The sequence below is a fragment of the Mobula hypostoma genome, chromosome 8 (genome assembly GCF_963921235.1).
Source record: "Mobula hypostoma chromosome 8, sMobHyp1.1, whole genome shotgun sequence".
NCBI classification, from domain to species: Eukaryota; Metazoa; Chordata; class Chondrichthyes; order Myliobatiformes; family Myliobatidae; genus Mobula; species Mobula hypostoma.
Genome location: NC_086104.1, coordinates 138,896,819 through 138,911,548, shown reverse-complemented (window position 1 = coordinate 138,911,548; position 14,730 = coordinate 138,896,819). Strand labels below are relative to the sequence as shown.

At 44.9% G+C, this 14,730-nt stretch overlaps 1 long non-coding RNA gene across 2 annotated transcripts in view; it reads right to left on the bottom strand.

Annotated features, from left to right (window-relative positions):
* Positions 1-412: 412 nt before the first annotated feature.
* Positions 413-14,730, bottom strand: part of LOC134351003 (uncharacterized) — a 48,569-nt gene continuing 34,251 nt past the window's right edge. For both annotated transcript variants that reach the window (XR_010019041.1, XR_010019040.1), the window contains exons 2-3: positions 4,132-4,259; positions 413-841 (exon numbers count right to left, since the gene is read on the bottom strand). This is a non-coding gene — a long non-coding RNA (uncharacterized LOC134351003). The remainder of the gene's footprint in view (positions 842-4,131; positions 4,260-14,730) is intronic.

The window sequence follows — 14,730 nt, the reverse complement described above, 5'->3', positions numbered from 1 at the left end:
AGGTCTATTATATCAGTGAACAGACACAGGAACAGCACAATTCCAATAATTGTTTTATTTGTTTTGTTGTTATTCTGCATTTAATTTGATTCACAGTCGCTGAATCCATCCGATGTATAGTCCCTGATCTTTGCAACTGGAACATCTAAGCCATCAATGAAAGTTCTCCAGAGGCCACAAAGTATCGAGATGTTGAAGTGAAATACTCATCATCCCTCTTCACTCTTTTTTCTATTTCTCATTCTGGTTCCCCTCTCACCCCTTCCCTTCACCTGCCCATCGCCTCCCTTTGGTTTCCCTCCTCCTTCTCTCTCTCTTTCAGATCCCTTCTTCTTCATCTCTCTACCTCCTGAACCTATCAGCTGCCAGCTTCTTACCTAGTCCCCACTTCCCCACCCTCCCTCACCTGGCTTCACCTATCACCTGCAAGCTTTAACTCTTTCCCCTCCCAGCTTCTTCTGGCTTCTGTCCCCTTTCTTTCCGATCTTGGCCAGAAATGTCGACTGTTTATCCCTCTCCATAGACGCTGCCTGACTTGCTGACTTTCTCCAGCATTTTGTGTGCGTTGCTCAAGATTTCCGACACCTGCAGAATCCCTTGTGTTCATAATTTCACATTTGTTTCATGTCACCCGCAGAGCTGGAGATAAGTGAGATGGAAATCCAAAATGCTGGAAATGCTTGAAGAAACAAAGGACATTTCAAGTTCAAACCCCTTCATCAGCAGGAAGGTGGGAAAGATGCTTTGACCTGAAATAGTTACTCTGCCTGGATGCTGAGCGAGTCCACCGTTTCTTCTTCAGTTCAGATTTCCAGCAGCTGCAGTCTTCTTTTTTCATCTCCTGCAAATGAATACGACCCTTTATAAGGTTATCACCAAAAGCACTTCAGCACAAGACTGACAGCTGTTCAACTTTGACCTTAATCATGTTAAGCAGCAGATTGCACACTATAATGCCCTGGTTAAGTACCAGCTGACCATTACTGTAAACAATTTCTCAATATCTTATTCTACCATGCTCCTTCACTGCTGCCGCCACTTAAAATGTACTTTAGATTTCTGATTTCACAGATCTGAGTGGCAGGATTACATGAATGCTCGATCAGGGCCAGAATGCAGTCATGTCAACCACTGAGCTTCAATGAAAACAAACAGTGTAATGGCTGTTTATCTCTCCTGAAATGGAGTCAGGGAGATCCAACAAGGGAAGCAAAGGCTCACAGATTATCCATGTGAATTAACACCTGTAAAGTCAAGTCAAAGTCAAATTTATTAACAAATTTTATATATATATATATATATATATATGTTACCATATACTACCCTGACATTGATTTTCTTGCAGGCATTTACAGAAAATAAAGAAATATGACAAAAACCATCCATAAACAAAGATGGACAAATCAGCCACAATGAAATGGCAGAGCAGATTTGATGAGCCAAGTGGCTTAATTCTGCTCCTATGTCTAAGGTCAAGCAAGCAATGTGAAAAAGAAGGCAAATAAGATGATAAAGATAATAAGGAGAAGAAGAAGATGAGTTGCAAAGTCCTTGTAAGTGAGTCTGTAGTTTATAGAATCAGTTTCTCCTCCCTCTGGTGCTCCTCTCCCTTTTCTTTCTTCCATGGCCTTCTGTCCTCTCCTATCAGATTCCTCCTTCTCCGGCCCCGTATGTCTTTCACCAATCAACCTCCCAGCTCTTTACTTCACCCCTCCCCCTCCCAGTTTCACCTATCACCTTGTGTTTCTTCCTCCCCTCCTCCTACAGACTGCTCATCATTTTTTTTCTCGAGTCCTGATAAAGGGTCTTAGCCCAAAACGTCGACTGTACTCTTTTCCATTGATGCTGCTGAGTTTCTCCAGTATTTTGTGTGTGTTGTTATGTATGTATACAGTATTTATGGTGTTATCTATTATTGCATATTTACTTGTGCTGCATTCAGTCTGCAGTAACAATTATTTTGTTCTCTTTACACCTGTATACCGGAAATGAAATTAAATAATCTTGAATCTTAAATGGGAGGGCACTGGGGAGTGTGGTAGACCAGGGTGTCTGGGAATACAGATCCATAATTCCTTGAAAGTGGTGTAACAGATAGATAGGGTCATAAAGGCCAGGCAGCATCTCTGGGAAGAGGTACAGTCGACGTCCTGATGAAGGGTCTCGGCCTGAAACGTCGACTGCACCTCTTCCTAGAGATGTTGCCTGGCCTGCTGCATTCACCAGCAACTTTGATGTGTGTGGCTTGAATTTCCAGCATCTGCAGAATTCCTTGTGTTTAGGGTCATAAAGAGAGCTTTTAGCACACTGGCCTTCATGAATCAATGTATTAAGTTTCCACGGATGCTGCCCGACCTGCTGAGTTCCTCCAGCGTGTTGTGAGGGTTATTAAGTACACGAGATGGGATGTTATGTCCAAGTTGTATCAAACATCCATGAGGCCTAATTTGGAACACAGTGTGCAGTTCTGTTCACCCACCTCAGGAAAGATATCAATAAGATTAAAAGAGTACAGAGAAAATTTACAACAATGTTGCTAGGACTTAAGGACCTCCGAATTAAAGGGAAAGGCTGAATAAGTTTGGACTTTATTCCCTGGAGCAGAGGAGAATGAGGGGAGATTTGATAGAGATGTACAATATTATGAGGGGTACAGCTGAGGTAAAGGCAACCAGCCTTTTCCCACTAAGGTTGGGTGATACTGGAACTAAGGTTATAGGTTAAGTGTGAAAGGTGAATACTTAAGGGAAAACTCAGAGAGTGGTGAAAGAGTAGACTGAATTCTCAATGGAATTGGTAATTTCAAAATTGGTAATTGGTTCAATTTCAAAATTTAAGAGACATTTGGATAAGTACATGGATGGGAGGTGTTATGGAGGGCTACAGTCCAGGTGCAAGTCAATGGGACTAGGAAGAATAATAGATTGGCATAAACTAGATGGGCTGAAGGGCCTTCTCAGTGCTGTGAACTCACTTTCAAGGACTCTTCACCTCATGTTCTCTATATTTACTGTTTTTTTTTGTTTCTTTGTGTATGCATAACCTGTTCTCTTTTGCACATTGCTTTTTTTTTCTCCATCCTGCTGGATGCAGTCTTTTCATTGATTCCATTGTATTTCTTTGTTCTACTGTGAATGCCTGCAAGAAACTTAATCTCGGGGTTCTATGCAGTGACATATGTGGATAATAAATTTACTTTGAACTTTGAACTTCATGGCGCTCTAAGAGTCTAAATGTGGGGATTGGAGCAAATAGTCCCGCAGCTATTCCACTTGTTTCTCACCCATCTGAAATCAATATAAGATGCTCATCAAGGCCATCATGCCCACCCCCCGGTAAGGAGTAAGGACCCTGACTGAGCACAAAACACTTCCCCCCCTCTGCAAGCAGAATTCCTTGCATTCATTGAGACTGAACAGGGAAGAGTGCACAATAGACACAACGCTTATTGTGTATCATTCTTTGGGTTGCAGCTGCGTGATACTGAAGTCAAAGAAATGAGTATCTGAGGCTTTATAAGGCATTTGTCAGACCACATGAAGTATTGTGAGAAATCTGAGCACTTTATCTAAGAAAGGATGTGCCTGCATTGGAGACAGTCCAACGCAGGTTCTCAAGAATTATCCCAAGAATGAAAGAGTTAAAGTATGAGGAACATTGGTAGCTCTGGGCCTGTTCTCTCTGGAGTTTAAAAGGATGAGGGAGATCTCATTGAAACGTACTGAATACCGAAAGGCCTAGATGGAGCGGACATGGAAAAGATGTTCCCAATAGTGGAGCAAGGTACAGAATGCAAGGATGTCCCTTTTGAACAGAGCAAGAAGCAATTTTTTTACCCAGAGGCTAGTGAATCTGTGGAATTCATTGCTACATACAGCTGTGGAAGCCAGGTCATTGGGTATACTTAAAGCAGAGATTGATAATTTCCTGATTAGTAAAGGTGTCAAAGGTTACAGGGAGAACGCAGAAAAATCAGGTTGAGAGGGATAATAAATCAGCCCTAATTGAAAGGCAGAACAGACTCAGTTGGCTAAATGGCTTAATTCTGCTCCTTTATGTGGTGGTCTTATGGTCTAACTTGGAAGCAAACACTCAGTGCACGAGTTCCCATTAAAGAATGAGATTGCTTACCGTACAGCTGCTAGATGGCTTTCCTGGCAGTCCCAGCCAGCTCTGTGTCTCTGCCCTCTGCACTCAAATGTAGCTGGGCTGCGTCACTGGCCCCCGATGAATGGTGAGGCAATCCCAGGCACTGCCACCTGAATCAACAAAGAGCAGTGGAATTCCACATTATGCTGGGAGTTAGATTGAGAACCAGGGATTTGTTCAGCAAACAAAGGAGTGATTCAAAGCCAGAAGTCCTGTTCCAGGCCACTTGCTCTCACTCTTTGATGCCATATCCTTTCCCTTCAGACACTATCAATTCCATAAGACCATAAGATATAGGAGCAGAAGTAGGCCATTCAGCCCATCGAATCTGCTCCGCCATTCAATCATGGGCTGATCCAATTCTTCCTGTCATCCCCACTCCCCTGCTTTCTCCCCATACCCTTTGATGCGCTGGCTAATCAAGAACCTATCTATCTCTGCCTTAAGTACACCCAATGACTTGGCCTCCACAGCTGCTCGTGGCAACAAATTCCACAGATTTACCACCCACTGAATAAAGTAATTTCTCCACATTTCTGTTCTAAATGGACATCCTCCAATCTTGAAGTCGTGCCCTCTTGTTCTAGACTCCCCTACCATGGGAAATAACATTTCCATATCTAATCTGCTCAAGCCTTTTAACATTCAGAATGTCTCAATGAGATCCCCCCTCATTCCTCCTGAACTCCAGGGAATACAGCCCAAGAGCTGCCAGACGTTCCTCATATGGTAACCCTTTCATTCCTGGAATCATTCTCATGAATCTTCTCTGAACCCTCTCCAATGTCAGTATATCCTTTCTAAAATAAGGAGCCCAAAACTGCACACAATAATCCAAATATGGTCTCATGAGTGCCTTACAGAGCCTCAACATCACATTCCTGCTCTTATATTCTATACCTCTAGAAATGAATGTCAACATTGCATTCGCCTTCTGCACAACCAACTCAACTTGCAGGTTAACCTTTAGGGTATCCTGCACAAGGACTCCCAAGTCCCTTTGAATCTTTGCATTTTGAATTCTCTCCCCATCTAAATAATTGTCTGCCCATTTATTTCTTCTACCAAAGTGCATGACCATACACTTACCAATATTGTATTTCATTTGCCACTTCTTTGCCCATTCCCCTAAACTATCTAAGTCTTTCTGCAGGCTCTCTGTTTCCTCAACACTCCACCTATCTTTGTATCATCAGCAAATTTAGCCACAAATCTATTACAGTAATCCCATAGTCTAAATCATGGACATACATCGTAAAAAGCAGCGATCCTTTCACAAATTACTGTATCATTTTCCTCCTAAGCCTTATGGTCTTAGGGTCTCATAGACCTAATGTTTTATGGGATATACTTTAATGACAACTTGCAGTGATTCAGATTCTTCCTATGGAATATTGAATGGTGAGCTAACCAACACCTAATAAAGGATTCAATGGGATGAACCAAGAGAGATTTCTTAGAATATAAACCATAGAACATGGAAGAGCACAGCACAGGAGCAAACCATTCAGCCCACTATGTTATGCCGAACCAGCTAAAGTGCAAATCAAAAACACCCAAACACTAATTCTTCCTACCTGCACCATGCCCATATCTCTCCATCTTCCTCACATCCAACAGCCTCTAATTTGCCACTACCACCATACCAGGCAGCGCATTCTAGGCATCCACCACTCTCAAAACTCCCCCCTCAAATCCCCCTTGAAACTACCCCCCTCTCACCTTCAATGAACGCCTTCTGGTGATAGACACTTCAACCCTGGGAAACAGATACTCTCTGTCCACTCTATCTATGCCTCTCATAAACTTGTAAACCTCTGTGAGATTTCCCCTCAGCTCAGATGGTCCAGAGAAAACAACGCACGTTTATCCAGCCTGTCATGATAGCACATGCCCTCTAATCCAGGCAGCATCCTGGTAAACCTTTCCTGCTCCCTCTCCAAAGCCTCAACATCCTTCCTATAGTGCAGTGACCAGAACTGTACACAATACTCCAAAAGTAAGCCTAAGCACAGTTTCATAAATTTGCAACATAACCTCCTGACTTTTGAAGTCAGTGCCTTGACTAATGAAAGCAAGCATCCCATACGCCTTCTTATTCACCTTATTGACCTGCATAGCTGCTTTCAAGGCTGGATGAACTTGAATGCCAAGATCTCTCTGCTCAGCAACATTAAGGACCTTGACCTTGACCTTGTACTGTCTCCTTGCCTTTGCCCTACCAAAGTGCGACACCTCACCTTTATCTGGGTTAAACTCCATCCGCCATTTCTCAGCCCATGCCTGCAACTGATCTATGTCATACTTCCTTTAGCTGAGAGAATCCAGAACCAGCTTAGCAATTTGAAACAAAACAGAAAATGTTGGAAACACTCAGGGGATCAGGCAGTGTCTGTGAAGAGAGAAGTAAGAACGAGGACTCTTCACCAGAACCGGGAAAGAAAGATGGAAACATCAGGATGTAAGGAAACAGGACCATGTGGTCCCTGAAGCCTACTCCGCTATTCAATGGCTGATCTGCCTCAGGCCTCATCCTGCCTTCAATGCTGCTTCTCCCGAACCTTCAAAACTCAGCTCCTCTTTAGGTATCTCCAATAGTCTCTGTGGATGGTACTACTCGAAACATGCTGCAGAGTGCAGTGGGCTCAACCCAATACATCACAGGCACTTTCCTTCCCACTATTGGCAATATCCACAGGAGATGTTACCTCAAGAAGGTAGATCCATCATCAATGATCCCCACCATCTGAACCACGCCACCTTCTCGCAGCTACCACTGGGCAGGAGGTACAGCGGCTGAAGGTCCCACACTAGCAGGTTCAAGAACGGCTGATTCTCTTCAACAATTTTCAATTCTCGAACCGTCCAGCACAACCCCAGTATAGCAACACTGACTACTTCGATTGCATTGTACTAAAATGGACTTAGAATCTTATTTCAAATTGTGTTCCTTCTTGAAAAGTTGTGCATAAATCATGTTTAATTTATGTATATTTTCTTACCTGATGTTATGGGTATGTGCTTGTGGTGTTTCTGCAAGTTTTTGTACATACATGTATGTGGGCATGACAAACTTGACACATTCTTGTGGAATCTTAGTTACAATATATTCTTACAACACAGAAGCCCATCAAGCTTGCACTGACTGACAGAAAGCTCTCATTAATTTTCTCTGTAACCTACTTCCCCTCCATTCCCATCATCTCCCCCCAGATTCCACCGTTCACTTACACACCAGGAGCGATTTATAGCGGACAATTAACCTACTTGTTTTGGATGTGGGAGGGAACTGGAACAAAGCACATGACGAGTGGAAGGCATGCAGACTCCACGTAGGCAGAACAAAAGGTCACAACTGAACCCTGATCAATGGGAGGTGCAAGGCAGTTGCCCTAGCAACTGCACAGTCATATACCCTGTGTCAAGTGTAATACCAGATTTTTGCCCTGCAAATGGGGATTGAGTAGGGAGCAGTCAAAATAAAATTCCTAACAACCTATCATTCTAATCAAAATATGTATTGAAATTCAAAGCTACACCATTCCTATTTACTGCAAGCAACATGTATAATACTCATTCTTTTTTCTTTCAATGTTAGCAATGCTACAGCTCTTGACAATCAAAGACCTTTGCTTAAGTTTATGAAGGTTGGTGTTTGCTGCTTCTCAGTGATTTAAAGTTCTTGCCTTTAGTAGTTACTGAGGTGGGTGGTGCTGATTTCTGTCTGATCCTCATCTTCATTTGACAGGAGGCTTGCTCCCAACTTTTGCTGACGAATTCAGGGGAAGCATCTACACCCAGCGACTGGTAAGAGTGTGGGAGTCAGTTCTGCAGGTGGTGGGTGACTGCTGAGTTACATTTAAAGGTTACCTAGATTTTCTTCAACAAGAGGGTGAAAATAATGCAAGTTTAGATGGGTAAGATTAGAAAACCCATGCATGGGCCAAAAGGCCTCATTATCTGCTATAAATACCAGGAGCCTAAAGATCATTTAATCTATTATTGGGTGCACAAGCAGATTCAAGAGGTTGGAAAATATATTGTTGCTCCTGTCTTTAAATTTTCCGAGGCACATGGCTATCCAGAGACCAATACTTCAGGATTTGCTAAAGAGAGGAGTGCAAGCGGGAGCTGGTTCACGGGAGAGTACGAGGAGACTTCAGCCAGTTACCTTTATCTGTCAGGTTGGAATTAAACCTTTCTTAGCAACAACATTCGCTGGCCATTGGTGTAGCGGCATCCGCACCGGACTTCGAGGCGAGCAGTCCGAGTTCGAATCCGGCCGGCTCTGTGCTGGGTTGAGCATCGAGCTAGCAACTGGGCCTCGTGAAAAAACAGTTAAGTGCTACAGAAATGACAAGGTTGCCACCTGAAGCACCACAAGGCGCGGAAAGGAACAGCAACAACAACATCAGCACCCAGGGATGACGTAGCAGCTTTCCAATTTGCGTGCAGAAACTGTACAACGTCTGATATTTTTCTCGAGATTTTGCATGTCAAGGACATTCAGAATGTCAAGGACATCACAGGAAAAGAAAGGGCACCCTGTATCTTGGTGGCCAGAGAATGAAGGGCTTTACTGCGTTCTCAAACCTGGAGCAACAATCTGCATTTTCTCCCCCTCCCCAACACACTTTTTTTTGTTTTCCCTCATTCTGGTTGCCCTCTCATGCCCTCACTTCCATTCCTCCACCCTCATGACCTGCCCATCATCTCCCTCTGGTTCCGCACCTCCTTCCCTTCCTCCCATGGTCCGCTTTCGCCTATCAGATACCTTCCTCTTCGGCTCTCTACCTTTGCCACCAATCACCACCATGGTTCTCACATCATCCCCTCCCCCCACCCACCCACCTTCCCCCTCATCCGGTCTCACCTGTCACCTGCCCGGCTTGTACTCCCTCCCCCCACCCCCACCCCACTTCTTATTCTGGCTTCTTTCCAGACCTGATGAAGGGTCTTGGTCCAAAATGTTCACTGTTTACTCCCCTCCATAGAATCTGCCTGACTTGTTGAGATCCATCTGGCATTTTGTGTGTTGTTCAAGATTTCCAACATCTGCAGGATCTCTTGAGTCCTCCGGCAGATTGTTTGCTGCACAAGAAGCAATCCCCACAAAGGATAATCCATGTACTTATCATCAATCAATGGTCCAAGATTAATCTCCCCTTCTATTCTCTTCACATTATGATCACCTCCACCAGATTCAACCATTCACCCTCACACGATTTACAGTGGCCAGTTAACCTACTGACTTGTATGTCTTTGGGATGCAAGAGGAACACGGAGCGCAGGGAGAAGCAGAGACAAGGATTGAACCTGGGTATCTGTTGCTCCAATACAGTGCTCCTCATAACTGTGCCATATGTGCTGCCCAGGTGTTGCTTTAAAGATGTTAGCTAAGGGATACTGGAACAAACACTGGAGAAAACTCCACCACTCGTCTTCAAAATGGTCATGTATGATGTTCTACAGACATCTTGGCAGATAGAAGGCATTTTAACTGAGAGACAGGGCTTTCAACATATGGCTCTCCCTCAGTGTCACACTAAAGCTGTCAGCCTGCGACGATATCCAGGAGAGAGCCTTGTGTCCATCTAAGAAAGCAAGAATCTGTCTGTCTCCATATTGAGCTGGCATTGTAGCATAGCGGTCAGCCCAGTCATTTCACAGCGCCGGTGATCAAGCTTTGATTTGTAAGGAGTTTGTTGATTCTCCCTGTGACCCTGTGAGCTTCCTCCATGTGCCCCAGTTTCCTCCCACATTCCAAAGTTTGCTTCAGGATAGTGAGCTGTAGGCACACTTTATTGGCGCCGGAAGAGGAGCGACATTTGTGGACAGCCCCCAGAACAACCCTTGCTGCTTTGATTTGACCCAAATGACACAATCCACTGTATAGAAACATAGAAACATAGAAAAACTACAGCACAATACATGCCCTTTGGCCCACAAAGCTGTGCCGAACATGTCCCTCCTTAGAACTACCTAGGCTTTACCCATAGCCTCTATTTTTCTAAGCTCCATGTAGCCATCCAGGAGTCTCTTAAAAGACCCTAACGTTACTGCCGCCAGCAGCCCATTCCACACACTCACCACCCTCTGTGTAAAAAACTTATCCCTGACATCTCCTCTGTACCTACTTCCAAGCACCTTAAAGCTATGCCCTCTTGTGTTAGCCATTTCAGCTCTCGGGAAAAGCCTCTGACTATCCACATGATCAATGCCTCTCATCATCTTATACACCTCTATCAGGTCACCTCTCATCCTCGGTCGCTCCAGAGAGAAAAGACCCAGTTCGCTCAAGCTAGTCTCATAAGGCATGCTCCCCAATCCAGGCAACATCCTTGTAAATCTCCTCTGCACCCTTTCTATGGTTTCCATGTCCTAACTGTACAGTGTACATGTGACAAATAAAGCAAATCTTTTAATCTTCATCTTTATTCTTTAACTGGGATTGTAGGCATGAACTTTCTTGCAATGTGGTGTTTTATTCAGGTTAAGAGCTTCGGATGCCTTCCAGGGCATCAAAGGTTATGGTGAGAAGGCGGAGGAGTGGGACTAAATGGGAAAATGGATCAGCTCATGATAAAATGGCGGAGCAGACTAGATGGGCCGAATGGCCGACTTCTGCTCCTTTGTCTTATGGTCCTGTGATCTTATGGTCTGCTGAGCCTGTGTCTCTAAATTCTACTGGACAGGTTTATTTATCCTGCGATTTGCCTCAAGCATGTGTCCAAGTGGTTAAGGCATCAGTCTAGTGATCTGAAGGTCGATAGTTCGAGCCTCAGCTGAGGCAGTGTCCTTGAGCAAGGCACTTAACCACACATTGCTCTGCGACGACACTAGTGCCAAGCTGTATTGGCCCTAGTGCCCCTCCCTTGGGCAACATCGGTGGCACGGAGAGGGGAGACTTACAGCATGGGCAACTGCGGGTCTTCCATACAACCTTGCCCAGGCCTGCGCCCTGGAAACCTTCCAAGGTGCAAATACATGGTCTCACGAGATTAATGGATGCCTATAAATACCAGCAGTGGTATCCAGGGAGCAACCTCAAGCCAACATTTGAATCCACCAGGATAGGGAACAATGTGAAGAGTAGGGAATAGTCATAGTCATAGTCATACTTTATTGATCCCGGGGGAAATTAGTTTTCGTTACAGTTGCACCATAAATAATAAATAGTAATAGAACCATAAATAGTTAAACAGTAATATGTAAATGGCAGTCACAGCCCCAAAGGAATGGGAGGTTTTGAGGTAAGAATGAAACCTCTTACAACTGAAGGCACGGCAGCCTAGCGGTTAGCACAACACCACTACAGCGCCAGTGACTGGGGTTCAATTCCCACTGCTGCTGGTAAGAGTTCGCACGTTCTCCCCACGACTGCATGGGTTTCCTCTGGGTGCTCCGGTTTCCTCCCACATTCCAACGATGTATGCGTTAGTAGGTCAATTAGTCACATGGGTGTAATTGGGCGGTGTGGGCTCATTGGGACAGAAGGGCCTGTTACTGTCAAAATAAATTAATTAATTTAGTTAACTAGGTACCATTAGGAGTAATCGTTAAAGGCTTGAAGTAAAAGTCACAGGTCGAGCTGGTACCCCAGTCAATCAGAACGAGTCTGGGGCTACGGCCGCTCTCAGTGCTACTAATGGGTTGATGCAAGTCCTCTTGGTGAGAATGATCAGTCAGCATTCTACATCATGCTGCCCAGCCTCGCACTGATGATTGTAGACAAGGGACCAATTAATATCTCGTGATTTAACACAGCCTAGTTTTGTTGGGCTATGAAGATATTTCAAAGTGAAGTTTCCATTACGTCTACACCTCACGCCCACCCCCACCACCAACACTGTCAATTTCAGAGGTGAGCTGGCAAGGACATCATTTTCAAAAGACTTAGTCTGCCTGCAGTTTATTGGCTGCGAAATTAGTCTGAAACATTGCCCTCGTTGGAAGATTCAGAGCACACAAGCTTGCATATTCTCTGCCAAGATTTAGCCATCATATCTGAGCAACTCGGCCCGTGATCAATCACAAAAGCAGCTAGCAGTACTTTTAACTTCCCTGTGCTCCACCTTTCCAGGATCTTGACTTTGAACAGTGAAATAGCTGCCTAATTTGACCAGTTGCTATGAACACCTTTTAAAAGCTTTTTTGGAACACACACATTCGTCTTGAAAAATTCATCTCTCTGTTATGCAGTGGCTGATTTCAGAAAAGATTCAGCTTGTGGTCAACAATCTCCCTTCCTTGAGAGTTTATGACCTTCCTGTGGCTGAGCACCCCGCCATTAGCATCCCAAGGTCACCAGAAACCCTGCTAGCCTGGCCGTGTAAGTGCAGCGTCGGCAAGAGCAGGTCAGGGCCTGGGCATTCAGTGGCAAGAGATTCATCTCCTGACTCTGCAAAGCCCTTGAGATGAAAGGGAGAAGAGCCAGATATAAGGGCAGAATAAGCAAAAATGGTCATGCATTTTTCTCAATCCATGCAGGGGAAACAGAGCCAGCAGGAACTACCAACAAGCAGCTGATAATTATGGGTAACATAAACAGCTGGAAAACTGTGCGGAAAGAGCAAGGGATTATATGACACTTCCAGAGGGCTAGAACATGGACAATGGGCTAAATGGCCTGTTTTGTGATATTTCAAGCCAAAACAACAATTCACCCTGCAGTTGATTGCCATAAATCCATAAAACCAGAAGTCATTGGAGCAGAATTATACCATTTGGCCCATCAAGTCTACTCTATCATTTGCTCATGGCTGATTTATTATCCCTCTCCCATCCTCCTGCCTTCTTCCTGTAACCTCTGATGATCTGACTAATCAAGAGCCTATCAGCCTCCGCCTTAGATTCACCCAATGACTGACTATGGATTCATGTATGATTCTAACCTCCTGATTCATTGAGCTTAACTCTGAGTTATGTTCCTGCATTTAGACAATTGTCAATCCTAACTCGGTCTGATTCGGCGCAGTAGTGGAAGTGAAATGACACTGTTGCTCATTTCCCCACTGGACATCTCCCGTGATTCTCCAGTGATTCTCATCTCCAGGGATTCCCAGGTTCCCCAGCAATGTCCGTTGCAGTTTGTGTTTCCTTCCAGGCTCATTTCCCATCTGACCAAACTAAAGGCATCCGTTAGTCTTGCGAGACCATGGATCTGCACCTGGAAAGTCTTCACTCTCCAGGGCGCAGGCCTGGGCAAGGTTGTATGGAAGACCAGCAGTTGCCCATGTTGCAAGTCTCCCCTCTCCATGATACCAATGTTGTCCAAGGGAAGGGCACTAGGGCCGATACAGCTTGGCACCAGTGTCATCGCAGAGCAATGTGTGATTAAGTGCTTTGCTCAAGGACACAACACGTTCCCTTGGCTGGGGCTCAAACTCACGACCTTCAGGTCGCTAGTCCGATGCCTTAACCACTTGGCCACGTGCCCACACTCATTTCCCATCTAAGCTAGTCCCATTTGCCCTGGTTTGGCCCAAATCCTTCTGAATTTTTCTTGTTCAAGATTCAAGATCTTTTCACGTCATCACGGTAGAATTGGAAAGACCGGATTGAGGAGGCATTTGAGTGTGAGAAGCCGAATACCAGGAGCTGGTGGAGCAGCATGGAGGGGACATTGCAAGCCTATAGAGGTGTGGAGCTGAGGTTTTGCTGACTGATCACCCACTCTCTCCTTGACATAACGAGAGCTGCAAAGAAAAGAGCCAACAGGACCATCACAGAGTCAGCTGAGCAAGCTATGGATCAAGAGGTGTGACCCTGGGACCAATGCAACTGGAACACAAGCAAGGGCCTGGGCAAGGCAGTCTGATATTGAAAGGCCTGAAACACCCAATGACCCCAGGCTACATCCTTGATGACGTGTCCCAGCGCATCCTAGGTTGTATCACAGCATCAATGCCATTTCTGTAGACAAGTGTAAAGGAGAATGAGATCATGGTGAGATATCATGCAGCACAAAAAAAAACACAAACAAAAAAGAACACATTAATAATTTAAAACACAGTAAATACTGTATACTCACATAAGATAGCTAGTTTGTACATAGATTGAATGTTTGTTCATAAAGTGACATTAGGCACAGAAGTGTCTGGACAGAAGATGATTCTGACAGGAAATGATAAAGTACTGGTGGTTGGGGTTGTGGAAGGGAGGTTAGTAGTTTGAGATGTTGATCAGCCTTACTACTTGGGGAAGAGTAACTTCCCAAGTGGACCTGGCATGGACGCTACATAGCTTCCTCCCTAATGGGAATAGGACAAGTAGTCCATGAGCATGGAGGGTGGGATCCTGCATGATACTACTGGCTCTTCTCTGGCACCTTTCCGTGTATATGTCCTAGACGGTGGGTAGAGTGGTGCCAGCGATGGGTTGGGCAGTTTTGACTACACATTGTGGAGACTTCCTGTCCGCTGCAGTGCAGTTTCCGTACCATGCAGTGATACAGCTTGTTAGGATGCTCTCCACTGTGCATCTGCAGAATGACGTGAGTACAGGCGTGCACAGACCAGCTCTCTGTGCCTCCTCAGAAAGTACGGGCATTGTTGAGGTTTCCTGACCGTGTATAGGATG